We start from the raw sequence: 16,336 nt of genomic DNA on the forward strand, positions 1-16,336 counted from the left end.
AACGAAAGAGGATATGAAAGAAGAGAACGAAAGAGGACATGAAAGAAGAGAACGAAAGAGGACATGAAAGAAGAGAACGAAAGAGGACATGAAAGAAGAGAACGAAAGAGGACATGAAAGAAGAGACATAAAGAGGACATGAAAGAAGAGAACGAAAGAGGATATGAAAGAAGAGACATAAAGAGGACATGAAAGAAGAGTCATAAAGAGGACATGAAAGAAGAGAACGAAAGAGGACATGAAAGAAGAGAACGAAAGAGGACATGAAAGAAGAGAACGAAAGAGGACATGAAAGAAGAGACATAAAGAGGACATGAAAGAAGAGAACGAAAGAGGACATGAAAGAAGAGAACGAAAGAGGACATGAAAGAAGAGAACGAAAGAGGACATGAAAGAAGAGACATAAAGAGGACATGAAAGAAGAGAACGAAAGAGGACATGAAAGAAGAGAACGAAAGAGGACATGAAAGAAGAGAACGAAAGAGGACATGAAAGAAGAGAACGAAAGAGGACATGAAAGAAGAGAACGAAAGAGGACATGAAAGAAGAGACATAAAGAGGATATGAAAGAAGAGAACGAAAGAGGACATGAAAGAAGAGAACGAAAGAGGACATGAGAGAAGAGAACGAAAGAGGATATGAAAGAAGAGAACGAAAGAGGACATGAAAGAAGAGAACGAAAGAGAACATGAAAGAAGAGAACGAAAGAGGACATGAAAGAAGAGAACGAAAGAGGACATGAAAGAAGAGACATAAAGAGGATATGAAAGAAGAGAACGAAAGAGGATAATAAAGAAGAGACATAAAGAGGACATGAAAGAAGAGACATAAAGAGGACATGAAAGAAGAGAACGAAAGAGGACATGAAAGAAGAGAACGAAAGAGGACATGAAAGAAGAGACATAAAGAGGACAAGAAAGAAGAGAACGAAAGAGGACATGAAAGAAGAGACATAAAGAGGACATGAAAGAAGAGAACGAAAGAGGACATGAAAGAAGAGAACGAAAGAGGACAAGAAAGAAGAGAACGAAAGAGGACATGAAAGAAGAGAACGAAAGAGGACATGAAAGAAGAGAGCGAAAGAGGACATTAAAGAAGAGACATAAAGAGGACATGAAAGAAGAGAACGAAAGAGGACATGAAAGAAGAGAACGAAAGAGGACATGAAAGAAGAGAACGAAAGAGGACATGAAAGAAGAGAACGAAAGAGGACATGAAAGAAGAGAACGAAAGAGGACAAGAAAGAAGAGAACGAAAGAGGACATGAAAGAAGAGAACGAAAGAGGACATGAAAGAAGAGACATAAAGAGGATATGAAAGAAGAGACATAAAGAGGATATGAAAGAAGAGAACGAAAGAGGACATGAAAGAAGAGAACGAAAGAGGACATGAAAGAAGAGAACGAAAGAGGACAAGAAAGAAGAGAACGAAAGAGGACATGAAAGAAGAGAACGAAAGAGGACATGAAAGAAGAGAGCGAAAGAGGACATGAAAGAAGAGACATAAAGAGGACATGAAAGAAGAGAATGAAAGAGGACATGAAAGAAGAGAACGAAAGAGGACATGAAAGAAGAGAACGAAAGAGGACATGAAAGAAGAGAACGAGAGGACATGAAAGAAGAGAACGAAAGAGGACATGAAAGAAGAGAACGAAAGAGGACATGAAAGAAGAGACATGAAGAGGAAATGAAAGAAGAGAACGAAAGAGGACATGAAAGAAGAGACATAAAGAGGACATGAAAGAAGAGAACGAAAGAGGACATGAAAGAAGAGACATAAAGAGAACATGAAAGAAGAGAACGAAAGAGGACATGAAAGAAGAGAACGAAAGAGGACAAGAAAGAAGAGAACGAAAGAGGACATGAAAGAAGAGACATAAAGAGGACATGAAAGAGGAGAAGGAAAGAGGACATGAAAGAAGAGACATAAAGAGGACATGAAAGAAGAGAACGAAAGAGGACATGAAAGAAGAGAACGAAAGAGGACATGAAAGAAGAGACATAAAGAGGACATGAAAGAAGAGAACGAAAGAGGACATGAAAGAAGAGAACGAAAGAGGACATGAAAGAAGAGAAAGAAAGAGGACATGCAAGAAGAGACATAAAGAGGATATGAAAGAAGAGAACGAAAGAGGACATGAAAGAAGAGAACGAAATAGGACATGAAAGAAGAGAACGAAAGAGGATATGAAAGAAGAGAACGAAAGAGGACATGAAAGAAGAGAACGAAAGAGGACATGAAAGAAGAGAACGAAAGAGGACATGAAAGAAGAGAACGAAAGAGGACATGAAAGAAGAGACATAAAGAGGACATGAAAGAAGAGAACGAAAGAGGATATGAAAGAAGAGACATAAAGAGGACATGAAAGAAGAGACATAAAGAGGACATGAAAGAAGAGAACGAAAGAGGACATGAAAGAAGAGAACGAAAGAGGACATGAAAGAAGAGAACGAAAGAGGACATGAAAGAAGAGACATAAAGAGGACATGAAAGAAGAGAACGAAAGAGGACATGAAAGAAGAGAACGAAAGAGGACATGAAAGAAGAGAACGAAAGAGGACATGAAAGAAGAGACATAAAGAGGACAAGAAAGAAGAGAACGAAAGAGGACATGAAAGAAGAGACATAAAGAGGACATGAAAGAAGAGAACGAAAGAGGACATGAAAGAAGAGAACGAAAGAGGACAAGAAAGAAGAGAACGAAAGAGGACATGAAAGAAGAGAAAGAAAGAGGACATGAAAGAAGAGAGCGAAAGAGGACATGAAAGAAGAGACATAAAGAGGACATGAAAGAAGAGAACGAAAGAGGACATGAAAGAAGAGAACGAAAGAGGACATGAAAGAAGAGAACGAAAGAGGACAAGAAAGAAGAGAACGAAAGAGGACATGAAAGAAGAGAACGAAAGAGGACATGAAAGAAGAGACATAAAGAGTATATGAAAGAAGAGAACGAAAGAGGACATTAAAGAAGAGAACGAAAGAGGACATGAAAGAAGAGAACGAAAGAGGACAAGAAAGAAGAGAACGAAAGAGGACATGAAAGAAGAGAACGAAAGAGGACATGAAAGAAGAGAGCGAAAGAGGACATGAAAGAAGAGACATAAAGAGGACATGAAAGAAGAGAACGAAAGAGGACATGAAAGAAGAGAACGAAAGAGGACATGAAAGAAGAGAACGAAAGAGGACATGAAAGAAGAGAACGACAGAGGACAAGAAAGAAGAGAACGAAAGAGGACATGAAAGAAGAGACATAAAGAGGACATGAAAGAAGAGAACGAAAGAGGACATGAAAGAAGAGACATAAAGAGGATATGAAAGAAGAGAACGAAAGAGGACATGAAAGAAGAGAACGAAAGAGGACATGAAAGAAGAGACATAAAGAGGACATGAAAGAAGAGAACGAAAGAGGACATGAAAGAAGAGAACGAAAGAGGACATGAAAGAAGAGACATAAAGAGGATATGAAAGAAGAGAACGAAAGAGGACATGAAAGAAGAGAACGAAAGAGGACATGAAAGAAGAGAACGAAAGATGATATGAAAGAAGAGAACGAAAGAGGACATGAAAGAAGAGAACGAAAGAGGACATGAAAGAAGAGAACGAAAGAGGACATGAAAGAAGAGAACGAAAGAGGACATGAAAGAAGAGACATAAAGAGGACATGAAAGAAGAGAACGAAAGAGGACATGAAAGAAGAGTCGTAAAGAGGACATGAAAGAAGAGACATAAAGAGAACATGAAAGAAGAGAACGAAAGAGGACATGAAAGAAGAGAACGAAAGAGGATATGAAAGAAGAGAACGAAAGAGGACATGAAAGAAGAGACATAAAGATTACATGAAAGAAGAGAACGAAAGAGGACATGAAAGAAGAGACATAAAGAGGACATGAAAGAAGAGAACGAAAGAGGACATGAAAGAAGAGAACGAAAGAGGACAAGAAAGAAGAGAACGAAAGAGGACATGAAAGAAGAGAACGAAAGAGGACATGAAAGAAGAGAGCGAAAGAGGACATGAAAGAAGAGACATAAAGAGGACATGAAAGAAGAGAACGAAAGAGGACATGAAAGAAGAGAACGAAAGAGGACATGAAAGAAGAGAACGAAAGAGGACATGAAAGAAGAGAACGAAAGAGGACAAGAAAGAAGAGAACGAAAGAGGACATGAAAGAAGAGAACGAAAGAGGACATGAAAGAAGAGACATAAAGAGTATATGAAAGAAGAGAACGAAAGAGGACATTAAAGAAGAGAACGAAAGAGGACATGAAAGAAGAGAACGAAAGAGGACAAGAAAGAAGAGAACGAAAGAGGACATGAAAGAAGAGAACGAAAGAGGACATGAAAGAAGAGAGCGAAAGAGGACATGAAAGAAGAGACATAAAGAGGACATGAAAGAAGAGAACGAAAGAGGACATGAAAGAAGAGAACGAAAGAGGACATGAAAGAAGAGAACGAAAGAGGACATGAAAGAAGAGAACGACAGAGGACAAGAAAGAAGAGAACGAAAGAGGACATGAAAGAAGAGACATAAAGAGGACATGAAAGAAGAGAACGAAAGAGGACATGAAAGAAGAGACATAAAGAGGATATGAAAGAAGAGAACGAAAGAGGACATGAAAGAAGAGAACGAAAGAGGACATGAAAGAAGAGACATAAAGAGGACATGAAAGAAGAGAACGAAAGAGGACATGAAAGAAGAGAACGAAAGAGGACATGAAAGAAGAGACATAAAGAGGATATGAAAGAAGAGAACGAAAGAGGACATGAAAGAAGAGAACGAAAGAGGACATGAAAGAAGAGAACGAAAGAGGATATGAAAGAAGAGAACGAAAGAGGACATGAAAGAAGAGAACGAAAGAGGACATGAAAGAAGAGAACGAAAGAGGACATGAAAGAAGAGAACGAAAGAGGACATGAAAGAAGAGACATAAAGAGGACATGAAAGAAGAGAACGAAAGAGGACATGAAAGAAGAGTCGTAAAGAGGACATGAAAGAAGAGACATAAAGAGGACATGAAAGAAGAGAACGAAAGAGGACATGAAAGAAGAGAACGAAAGAGGACATGAAAGAAGAGAACGAAAGAGGACATGAAAGAAGAGACATAAAGAGGACATGAAAGAAGAGAACGAAAGAGGACATGAAAGAAGAGACATAAAGAGGACATGAAAGAAGAGAACGAAAGAGGACATGAAAGAAGAGAACGAAAGAGGACATGAAAGAAGAGAACGAAAGAGGACATGAAAGAAGAGACATAAAGAGGATATGAAAGAAGAGAACGAAAGAGGACATGAAAGAAGAGAACGAAAGAGGACATGAAAGAAGAGAACGAAAGAGGATATGAAAGAAGAGAACGAAAGAGGACATGAAAGAAGAGAACGAAAGAGGACATGAAAGAAGAGAACGAAAGAGGACATGAAAGAAGAGAACGAAAGAGGACATGAAAGAAGAGACATAAAGAGGACATGAAAGAAGAGAACGAAAGAGGATATGAAAGAAGAGACATAAAGAGGACATGAAAGAAGAGACATAAAGAGGACATGAAAGAAGAGAACGAAAGAGGACATGAAAGAAGAGAACGAAAGAGGACATGAAAGAAGAGAACGAAAGAGGACATGAAAGAAGAGACATAAAGAGGACATGAAAGAAGAGAACGAAAGAGGACATGAAAGAAGAGAGCGAAAGAGGACATGAAAGAAGAGACATAAAGAGGACATGAAAGAAGAGAACGAAAGAGGACATGAAAGAAGAGAACGAAAGAGGACAAGAAAGAAGAGAACGAAAGAGGACATGAAAGAAGAGAACGAAAGAGGACAAGAAAGAAGAGAACGAAAGAGGACATGAAAGAAGAGAACGAAAGAGGACATGAAAGAAGAGACATAAAGAGTATATGAAAGAAGAGAACGAAAGAGGACATAAAAGAAGAGAACGAAAGAAGACATGAAAGAAGAGAACGAAAGAGGACAAGAAAGAAGAGAACGAAAGAGGACATGAAAGAAGAGAACGAAAGAGGACATGAAAGAAGAGAGCGAAAGAGGACATGAAAGAAGAGACATAAAGAGGACATGAAAGAAGAGAACGAAAGAGGACATGAAAGAAGAGAACGAAAGAGGACATGAAAGAAGAGAACGACAGAGGACAAGAAAGAAGAGAACGAAAGAGGACATGAAAGAAGAGACATAAAGAGGACATGAAAGAAGAGAACGAAAGAGGACATGAAAGAAGAGACATAAAGAGTATATGAAAGAAGAGAACGAAAGAGGACATTAAAGAAGAGAACGAAAGAGGACATGAAAGAAGAGAACGAAAGAGGACAAGAAAGAAGAGAACGAAAGAGGACATGAAAGAAGAGAACGAAAGAGGACATGAAAGAAGAGAGCGAAAGAGGACATGAAAGAAGAGACATAAAGAGGACATGAAAGAAGAGAACGAAAGAGGACATGAAAGAAGAGAACGAAAGAGGACATGAAAGAAGAGAACGAAAGAGGACATGAAAGAAGAGAACGACAGAGGACAAGAAAGAAGAGAACGAAAGAGGACATGAAAGAAGAGACATAAAGAGGACATGAAAGAAGAGAACGAAAGAGGACATGAAAGAAGAGACATAAAGAGGATATGAAAGAAGAGAACGAAAGAGGACATGAAAGAAGAGAACGAAAGAGGACATGAAAGAAGAGACATAAAGAGGACATGAAAGAAGAGAACGAAAGAGGACATGAAAGAAGAGAACGAAAGAGGACATGAAAGAAGAGACATAAAGAGGATATGAAAGAAGAGAACGAAAGAGGACATGAAAGAAGAGAACGAAAGAGGACATGAAAGAAGAGAACGAAAGAGGATATGAAAGAAGAGAACGAAAGAGGACATGAAAGAAGAGAACGAAAGAGGACATGAAAGAAGAGAACGAAAGAGGACATGAAAGAAGAGAACGAAAGAGGACATGAAAGAAGAGACATAAAGAGGACATGAAAGAAGAGAACGAAAGAGGACATGAAAGAAGAGTCGTAAAGAGGACATGAAAGAAGAGACATAAAGAGGACATGAAAGAAGAGAACGAAAGAGGACATGAAAGAAGAGAACGAAAGAGGACATGAAAGAAGAGAACGAAAGAGGACATGAAAGAAGAGACATAAAGAGGACATGAAAGAAGAGAACGAAAGAGGACATGAAAGAAGAGACATAAAGAGGACATGAAAGAAGAGAACGAAAGAGGACATGAAAGAAGAGAACGAAAGAGGACATGAAAGAAGAGAACGAAAGAGGACATGAAAGAAGAGACATAAAGAGGATATGAAAGAAGAGAACGAAAGAGGACATGAAAGAAGAGAACGAAAGAGGACATGAAAGAAGAGAACGAAAGAGGATATGAAAGAAGAGAACGAAAGAGGACATGAAAGAAGAGAACGAAAGAGGACATGAAAGAAGAGAACGAAAGAGGACATGAAAGAAGAGAACGAAAGAGGACATGAAAGAAGAGACATAAAGAGGACATGAAAGAAGAGAACGAAAGAGGATATGAAAGAAGAGACATAAAGAGGACATGAAAGAAGAGACATAAAGAGGACATGAAAGAAGAGAACGAAAGAGGACATGAAAGAAGAGAACGAAAGAGGACATGAAAGAAGAGAACGAAAGAGGACATGAAAGAAGAGACATAAAGAGGACATGAAAGAAGAGAACGAAAGAGGACATGAAAGAAGAGAGCGAAAGAGGACATGAAAGAAGAGACATAAAGAGGACATGAAAGAAGAGAACGAAAGAGGACATGAAAGAAGAGAACGAAAGAGGACAAGAAAGAAGAGAACGAAAGAGGACATGAAAGAAGAGAACGAAAGAGGACAAGAAAGAAGAGAACGAAAGAGGACATGAAAGAAGAGAACGAAAGAGGACATGAAAGAAGAGACATAAAGAGTATATGAAAGAAGAGAACGAAAGAGGACATGAAAGAAGAGAACGAAAGAAGACATGAAAGAAGAGAACGAAAGAGGACAAGAAAGAAGAGAACGAAAGAGGACATGAAAGAAGAGAACGAAAGAGGACATGAAAGAAGAGAGCGAAAGAGGACATGAAAGAAGAGACATAAAGAGGACATGAAAGAAGAGAACGAAAGAGGACATGAAAGAAGAGAACGAAAGAGGACATGAAAGAAGAGAACGACAGAGGACAAGAAAGAAGAGAACGAAAGAGGACATGAAAGAAGAGACATAAAGAGGACATGAAAGAAGAGAACGAAAGAGGACATAAAAGAAGAGACATAAAGAGGATATGAAAGAAGAGAACGAAAGAGGACATGAAAGAAGAGAACGAAAGAGGACATGAAAGAAGAGACATAAAGAGGACATGAAAGAAGAGAACAAAAGAGGACATGAAAGAAGAGAACGAAAGAGGACATGAAAGAAGAGACATAAAGAGGATATGAAAGAAGAGAACGAAAGAGGACATGAAAGAAGAGAACGAAAGAGGACATGAAAGAAGAGAACGAAAGAGGATATGAAAGAAGAGAACGAAAGAGGACATGAAAGAAGAGAACGAAAGAGGACATGAAAGAAGAGAACGAAAGAGGACATGAAAGAAGAGACATAAAGAGGACATGAAAGAAGAGAACGAAAGAGGACATGAAAGAAGAGTCATAAAGAGGACATGAAAGAAGAGACATAAAGAGGACATGAAAGAAGAGAACGAAAGAGGACATGAAAGAAGAGAACGAAAGAGGACATGAAAGAAGAGAACGAAAGAGGACATGAAAGAAGAGACATAAAGAGGACATGAAAGAAGAGAACGAAAGAGGACATGAAAGAAGAGACATAAAGAGGACATGAAAGAAGAGAACGAAAGAGGACATGAAAGAAGAGAACGAAAGAGGACATGAAAGAAGAGAACGAAAGAGGACATGAAAGAAGAGACATAAAGAGGATATGAAAGAAGAGAACGAAAGAGGACATGAAAGAAGAGAACGAAAGAGGACATGAAAGAAGAGAACGAAAGAGGATATGAAAGAAGAGAACGAAAGAGGACATGAAAGAAGAGAACGAAAGAGGACATGAAAGAAGAGAACGAAAGAGGACATGAAAGAAGAGAACGAAAGAGGACATGAAAGAAGAGAACGAAAGAGGATATGAAAGAAGAGACATAAAGAGGACATGAAAGAAGAGACATAAAGAGGACATGAAAGAAGAGAACGAAAGAGGACATGAAAGAAGAGAACGAAAGAGGACATGAAAGAAGAGAACGAAAGAGGACATGAAAGAAGAGACATAAAGAGGACATGAAAGAAGAGAACGAAAGAGGACATGAAAGAAGAGAACGAAAGAGGACATGAAAGAAGAGAACGAAAGAGGACATGAAAGAAGAGACATAAAGAGGACATGAAAGAAGAGAACGAAAGAGGACATGAAAGAAGAGAACGAAAGAGGACAAGAAAGAAGAGAACGAAAGAGGACATGAAAGAAGAGAACGAAAGAGGACATGAAAGAAGAGAGCGAAAGAGGACATGAAAGAAGAGACATAAAGAGGACATGAAAGAAGAGAACGAAAGAGGACATGAAAGAAGAGAACGAAAGAGGACATGAAAGAAGAGAACGAAAGAGGACACGAAAGAAGAGAACGAAAGAGGACAAGAAAGAAGAGAACGAAAGAGGACATGAAAGAAGAGAACGAAAGAGGACATGAAAGAAGAGACATAAAGAGTATATGAAAGAAGAGAACGAAAGAGGACATGAAAGAAGAGAACGAAAGACGACATTAAAGAAGAGAACGAAAGAGGACAAGAAAGAAGAGAACGAAAGAGGACATGAAAGAAGAGAACGAAAGAGGACATGAAAGAAGAGAGCGAAAGAGGACATGAAAGAAGAGACATAAAGAGGACATGAAAGAAGAGAACGAAAGAGGACATGAAAGAAGAGACATAAAGAGTATATGAAAGAAGAGAACGAAAGAGGACATTAAAGAAGAGAACGAAAGAGGACATGAAAGAAGAGAACGAAAGAGGACAAGAAAGAAGAGAACGAAAGAGGACATGAAAGAAGAGAACGAAAGAGGACATGAAAGAAGAGAGCGAAAGAGGACATGAAAGAAGAGACATAAAGAGGACATGAAAGAAGAGAACGAAAGAGGACATGAAAGAAGAGAACGAAAGAGGACATGAAAGAAGAGAACGAAAGAGGACATGAAAGAAGAGAACGACAGAGGACAAGAAAGAAGAGAACGAAAGAGGACATGAAAGAAGAGACATAAAGAGGACATGAAAGAAGAGAACGAAAGAGGACATGAAAGAAGAGACATAAAGAGGATATGAAAGAAGAGAACGAAAGAGGACATGAAAGAAGAGAACGAAAGAGGACATGAAAGAAGAGACATAAAGAGGACATGAAAGAAGAGAACGAAAGAGGACATGAAAGAAGAGAACGAAAGAGGACATGAAAGAAGAGACATAAAGAGGATATGAAAGAAGAGAACGAAAGAGGACATGAAAGAAGAGAACGAAAGAGGACATGAAAGAAGAGAACGAAAGAGGATATGAAAGAAGAGAACGAAAGAGGACATGAAAGAAGAGAACGAAAGAGGACATGAAAGAAGAGAACGAAAGAGGACATGAAAGAAGAGAACGAAAGAGGACATGAAAGAAGAGACATAAAGAGGACATGAAAGAAGAGAACGAAAGAGGACATGAAAGAAGAGTCGTAAAGAGGACATGAAAGAAGAGACATAAAGAGGACATGAAAGAAGAGAACGAAAGAGGACATGAAAGAAGAGAACGAAAGAGGACATGAAAGAAGAGAACGAAAGAGGACATGAAAGAAGAGACATAAAGAGGACATGAAAGAAGAGAACGAAAGAGGACATGAAAGAAGAGACATAAAGAGGACATGAAAGAAGAGAACGAAAGAGGACATGAAAGAAGAGAACGAAAGAGGACATGAAAGAAGAGAACGAAAGAGGACATGAAAGAAGAGACATAAAGAGGATATGAAAGAAGAGAACGAAAGAGGACATGAAAGAAGAGAACGAAAGAGGACATGAAAGAAGAGAACGAAAGAGGATATGAAAGAAGAGAACGAAAGAGGACATGAAAGAAGAGAACGAAAGAGGACATGAAAGAAGAGAACGAAAGAGGACATGAAAGAAGAGAACGAAAGAGGACATGAAAGAAGAGACATAAAGAGGACATGAAAGAAGAGAACGAAAGAGGATATGAAAGAAGAGACATAAAGAGGACATGAAAGAAGAGACATAAAGAGGACATGAAAGAAGAGAACGAAAGAGGACATGAAAGAAGAGAACGAAAGAGGACATGAAAGAAGAGAACGAAAGAGGACATGAAAGAAGAGACATAAAGAGGACATGAAAGAAGAGAACGAAAGAGGACATGAAAGAAGAGAGCGAAAGAGGACATGAAAGAAGAGACATAAAGAGGACATGAAAGAAGAGAACGAAAGAGGACATGAAAGAAGAGAACGAAAGAGGACAAGAAAGAAGAGAACGAAAGAGGACATGAAAGAAGAGAACGAAAGAGGACAAGAAAGAAGAGAACGAAAGAGGACATGAAAGAAGAGAACGAAAGAGGACATGAAAGAAGAGACATAAAGAGTATATGAAAGAAGAGAACGAAAGAGGACATGAAAGAAGAGAACGAAAGAAGACATGAAAGAAGAGAACGAAAGAGGACAAGAAAGAAGAGAACGAAAGAGGACATGAAAGAAGAGAACGAAAGAGGACATGAAAGAAGAGAGCGAAAGAGGACATGAAAGAAGAGACATAAAGAGGACATGAAAGAAGAGAACGAAAGAGGACATGAAAGAAGAGAACGAAAGAGGACATGAAAGAAGAGAACGACAGAGGACAAGAAAGAAGAGAACGAAAGAGGACATGAAAGAAGAGACATAAAGAGGACATGAAAGAAGAGAACGAAAGAGGACATAAAAGAAGAGACATAAAGAGGATATGAAAGAAGAGAACGAAAGAGGACATGAAAGAAGAGAACGAAAGAGGACATGAAAGAAGAGACATAAAGAGGACATGAAAGAAGAGAACAAAAGAGGACATTTAAGAAGAGAACGAAAGAGGACATGAAAGAAGAGACATAAAGAGGATATGAAAGAAGAGAACGAAAGAGGACATGAAAGAAGAGAACGAAAGAGGACATGAAAGAAGAGAACGAAAGAGGATATGAAAGAAGAGAACGAAAGAGGACATGAAAGAAGAGAACGAAAGAGGACATGAAAGAAGAGAACGAAAGAGGACATGAAAGAAGAGACATAAAGAGGACATGAAAGAAGAGAACGAAAGAGGACATGAAAGAAGAGTCATAAAGAGGACATGAAAGAAGAGACATAAAGAGGACATGAAAGAAGAGAACGAAAGAGGACATGAAAGAAGAGAACGAAAGAGGACATGAAAGAAGAGAACGAAAGAGGACATGAAAGAAGAGACATAAAGAGGACATGAAAGAAGAGAACGAAAGAGGACATGAAAGAAGAGACATAAAGAGGACATGAAAGAAGAGAACGAAAGAGGACATGAAAGAAGAGAACGAAAGAGGACATGAAAGAAGAGAACGAAAGAGGACATGAAAGAAGAGACATAAAGAGGATATGAAAGAAGAGAACGAAAGAGGACATGAAAGAAGAGAACGAAAGAGGACATGAAAGAAGAGAACGAAAGAGGATATGAAAGAAGAGAACGAAAGAGGACATGAAAGAAGAGAACGAAAGAGGACATGAAAGAAGAGAACGAAAGAGGACATGAAAGAAGAGAACGAAAGAGGACATGAAAGAAGAGAACGAAAGAGGATATGAAAGAAGAGACATAAAGAGGACATGAAAGAAGAGACATAAAGAGGACATGAAAGAAGAGAACGAAAGAGGACATGAAAGAAGAGAACGAAAGAGGACATGAAAGAAGAGAACGAAAGAGGACATGAAAGAAGAGACATAAAGAGGACATGAAAGAAGAGAACGAAAGAGGACATGAAAGAAGAGAACGAAAGAGGACATGAAAGAAGAGAACGAAAGAGGACATGAAAGAAGAGACATAAAGAGGACATGAAAGAAGAGAACGAAAGAGGACATGAAAGAAGAGAACGAAAGAGGACAAGAAAGAAGAGAACGAAAGAGGACATGAAAGAAGAGAACGAAAGAGGACATGAAAGAAGAGAGCGAAAGAGGACATGAAAGAAGAGACATAAAGAGGACATGAAAGAAGAGAACGAAAGAGGACATGAAAGAAGAGAACGAAAGAGGACATGAAAGAAGAGAACGAAAGAGGACACGAAAGAAGAGAACGAAAGAGGACAAGAAAGAAGAGAACGAAAGAGGACATGAAAGAAGAGAACGAAAGAGGACATGAAAGAAGAGACATAAAGAGTATATGAAAGAAGAGAACGAAAGAGGACATGAAAGAAGAGAACGAAAGACGACATTAAAGAAGAGAACGAAAGAGGACAAGAAAGAAGAGAACGAAAGAGGACATGAAAGAAGAGAACGAAAGAGGACATGAAAGAAGAGAGCGAAAGAGGACATGAAAGAAGAGACATAAAGAGGACATGAAAGAAGAGAACGAAAGAGGACATGAAAGAAGAGAACGAAAGAGGACATGAAAGAAGAGAACGAAAGAGAACATGAAAGAAGAGAACGACAGAGGACAAGAAAGAAGAGAACGAAAGAGGACATGAAAGAAGAGACATAAAGAGGACATGAAAGAAGAGAACGAAAGAGGACATGAAAGAAGAGACATAAAGAGGATATGAAAGAAGAGAACGAAAGAGGACATGAAAGAAGAGAACGAAAGAGGACATGAAAGAAGAGACATAAAGAGGACATGAAAGAAGAGAACGAAAGAGGACATGAAAGAAGAGAACGAAAGAGGACATGAAAGAAGAGAACGAAAGAGGACATGAAAGAAGAGAACGAAAGAGGACATGAAAGAAGAGACATAAAGAGGACATGAAAGAAGAGAACGAAAGAGGACATGAAAGAAGAGAACGAAAGAAGACAAGAAAGAAGAGAACGAAAGAGGACATGAAAGAAGAGAACGAAAGAGGACATGAAAGAAGAGAGCGAAAGAGGACATGAAAGAAGAGACATAAAGAGGACATGAAAGAAGAGAACGAAAGAGGACATGAAAGAAGAGAACGAAAGAGGACATGAAAGAAGAGAACGAAAGAGGACATGAAAGAAGAGAACGAAAGAGGACATGAAAGAAGAGAACGAAAGAGGACAAGAAAGAAGAGAACGAAAGAGGACATGAAAGAAGAGAACGAAAGAGGACATGAAAGAAGAGACATAAAGAGGATATGAAAGAAGAGAACGAAAGAGGACATGAAAGAAGAGAACGAAAGAGGACATGAAAGAAGAGAACGAAAGAGGACAAGAAAGAAGAGAACGAAAGAGGACATGAAAGAAGAGAACGAAAGAGGACATGAAAGAAGAGAGCGAAAGAGGACATGAAAGAAGAGACATAAAGAGGACATGAAAGAAGAGAACGAAAGAGGACATGAAAGAAGAGAACGAAAGAGGACATGAAAGAAGAGAACGAAAGAGGACATGAAGGAAGAGAACGAAAGAGGACATGAAAGAAGAGAACGAAAGAGGACAAGAAAGAAGAGAACGAAAGAGGACATGAAAGAAGAGACATGAAGAGGACATGAAAGAAGAGAACGAAAGAGGATATGAAAGAAGAGAACGAAAGAGGACATGAAAGAAGAGAACGAAAGAGGACATGAAAGAAGAGACATAAAGAGGACATGAAAGAAGAGAACGAAAGAGGACATAAAAGAAGAGAACGAAAGAGGACATGAAAGAAGAGACATAAAGAGGATATGAAAGAAGAGAACGAAAGAGGACATGAAAGAAGAGAACGAAAGAGGACATGAAAGAAGAGAACGAAAGAGGATATGAAAGAAGAGAACGAAAAAGGACATGAAAGAAGAGAACGAAAGAGGACATGAAAGAAGAGAACGAAAGAGGACATGAAAGAAGAGACATAAAGAGGACATGAAAGAAGAGAACGAAAGAGGACATGAAAGAAGAGACATAAAGAGGACATGAAAGAAGAGACATAAAGAGGACATGAAAGAAGAGAACGAAAGAGGACATGAAAGAAGAGAACGAAAGAGGACATGAAAGAAGAGAACGAAAGAGGACATGAAAGAAGAGACATAAAGAGGACAAGAAAGAAGAGAACGAAAGAGGACATGAAAGAAGAGAACGAAAGAGGACATGAAAGAAGAGAACGAAAGGGGACAAGAAAGAAGAGAACGAAAGAGGACATGAAAGAAGAGAACGAAAGAGGACATGAAAGAAGAGAGCGAAAGAGGACATGAAAGAAGAGACATAAAGAGGACATGAAAGAAGAGAACGAAAGAGGACATGAAAGAAGAGAACGAAAGAGGACATGAAAGAAGAGAACGAAAGAGGACATGAAAGAAGAGAACGAAAGAGGACATGAAAGAAGAGAACGAAAGAGGACAAGAAAGAAGAGAACGAAAGAGGACATGAAAGAAGAGAACGAAAGAGGACATGAAAGAAGAGACATAAAGAGGATATGAAAGAAGAGAACGAAAGAGGACATGAAAGAAGAGAACGAAAGAGGACATGAAAGAAGAGAACGAAAGAGGACAAGAAAGAAGAGAACGAAAGAGGACATGAAAGAAGAGAACGAAAGAGGACATGAAAGAAGAGAGCGAAAGAGGACATGAAAGAAGAGACATAAAGAGGACATGAAAGAAGAGAACGAAAGAGGACATGAAAGAAGAGAACGAAAGAGGACAAGAAAGAAGAGAACGAAAGAGGACATGAAAGAAGAGAACGAAAGAGGACATGAAAGAAGAGACATAAAGAGGATATGAAAGAAGAGAACGAAAGAGGACATGAAAGAAGAGAACGAAAGAGGACATGAAAGAAGAGAACGAAAGAGGACAAGAAAGAAGAGAACGAAAGAGGACATGAAAGAAGAGAACGAAAGAGGACATGAAAGAAGAGAACGAAAGAGGACATGAAAGAAGAGAACGAAAGAGGACATGAAAGAAGAGAACGAAAGAGGACATGAAAGAAGAGACATAAAGAGGATATGAAAGAAGAGAACGAAAGAGGACATGAAAGAAGAGAACGAAAGAGGACATGAAAGAAGAGAACGAAAGAGGACAAGAAAGAAGAGAACGAAAGAGGACATGAAAGAAGAGAACGAAAGAGGACATGAAAGAAGAGACATAAAGAGGATATGAAAGAAGAGAACGAAAGAGGACATGAAAGAAGAGACATAAAGAGGATATGAAAGAAGAGAACGAAAGAGGACATGAAAGAAGAGAACGAAAGAGGACATGAAAGAAGAGACATAAAGAGGAC

Source organism: Phyllobates terribilis, unplaced genomic scaffold (assembly GCF_046119375.1).
Source record: "Phyllobates terribilis strain yellow unplaced genomic scaffold, ASM4611937v1 Scaffold_3__8_contigs__length_932513732, whole genome shotgun sequence".
NCBI lineage: Eukaryota > Metazoa > Chordata > Amphibia > Anura > Dendrobatidae > Phyllobates > Phyllobates terribilis.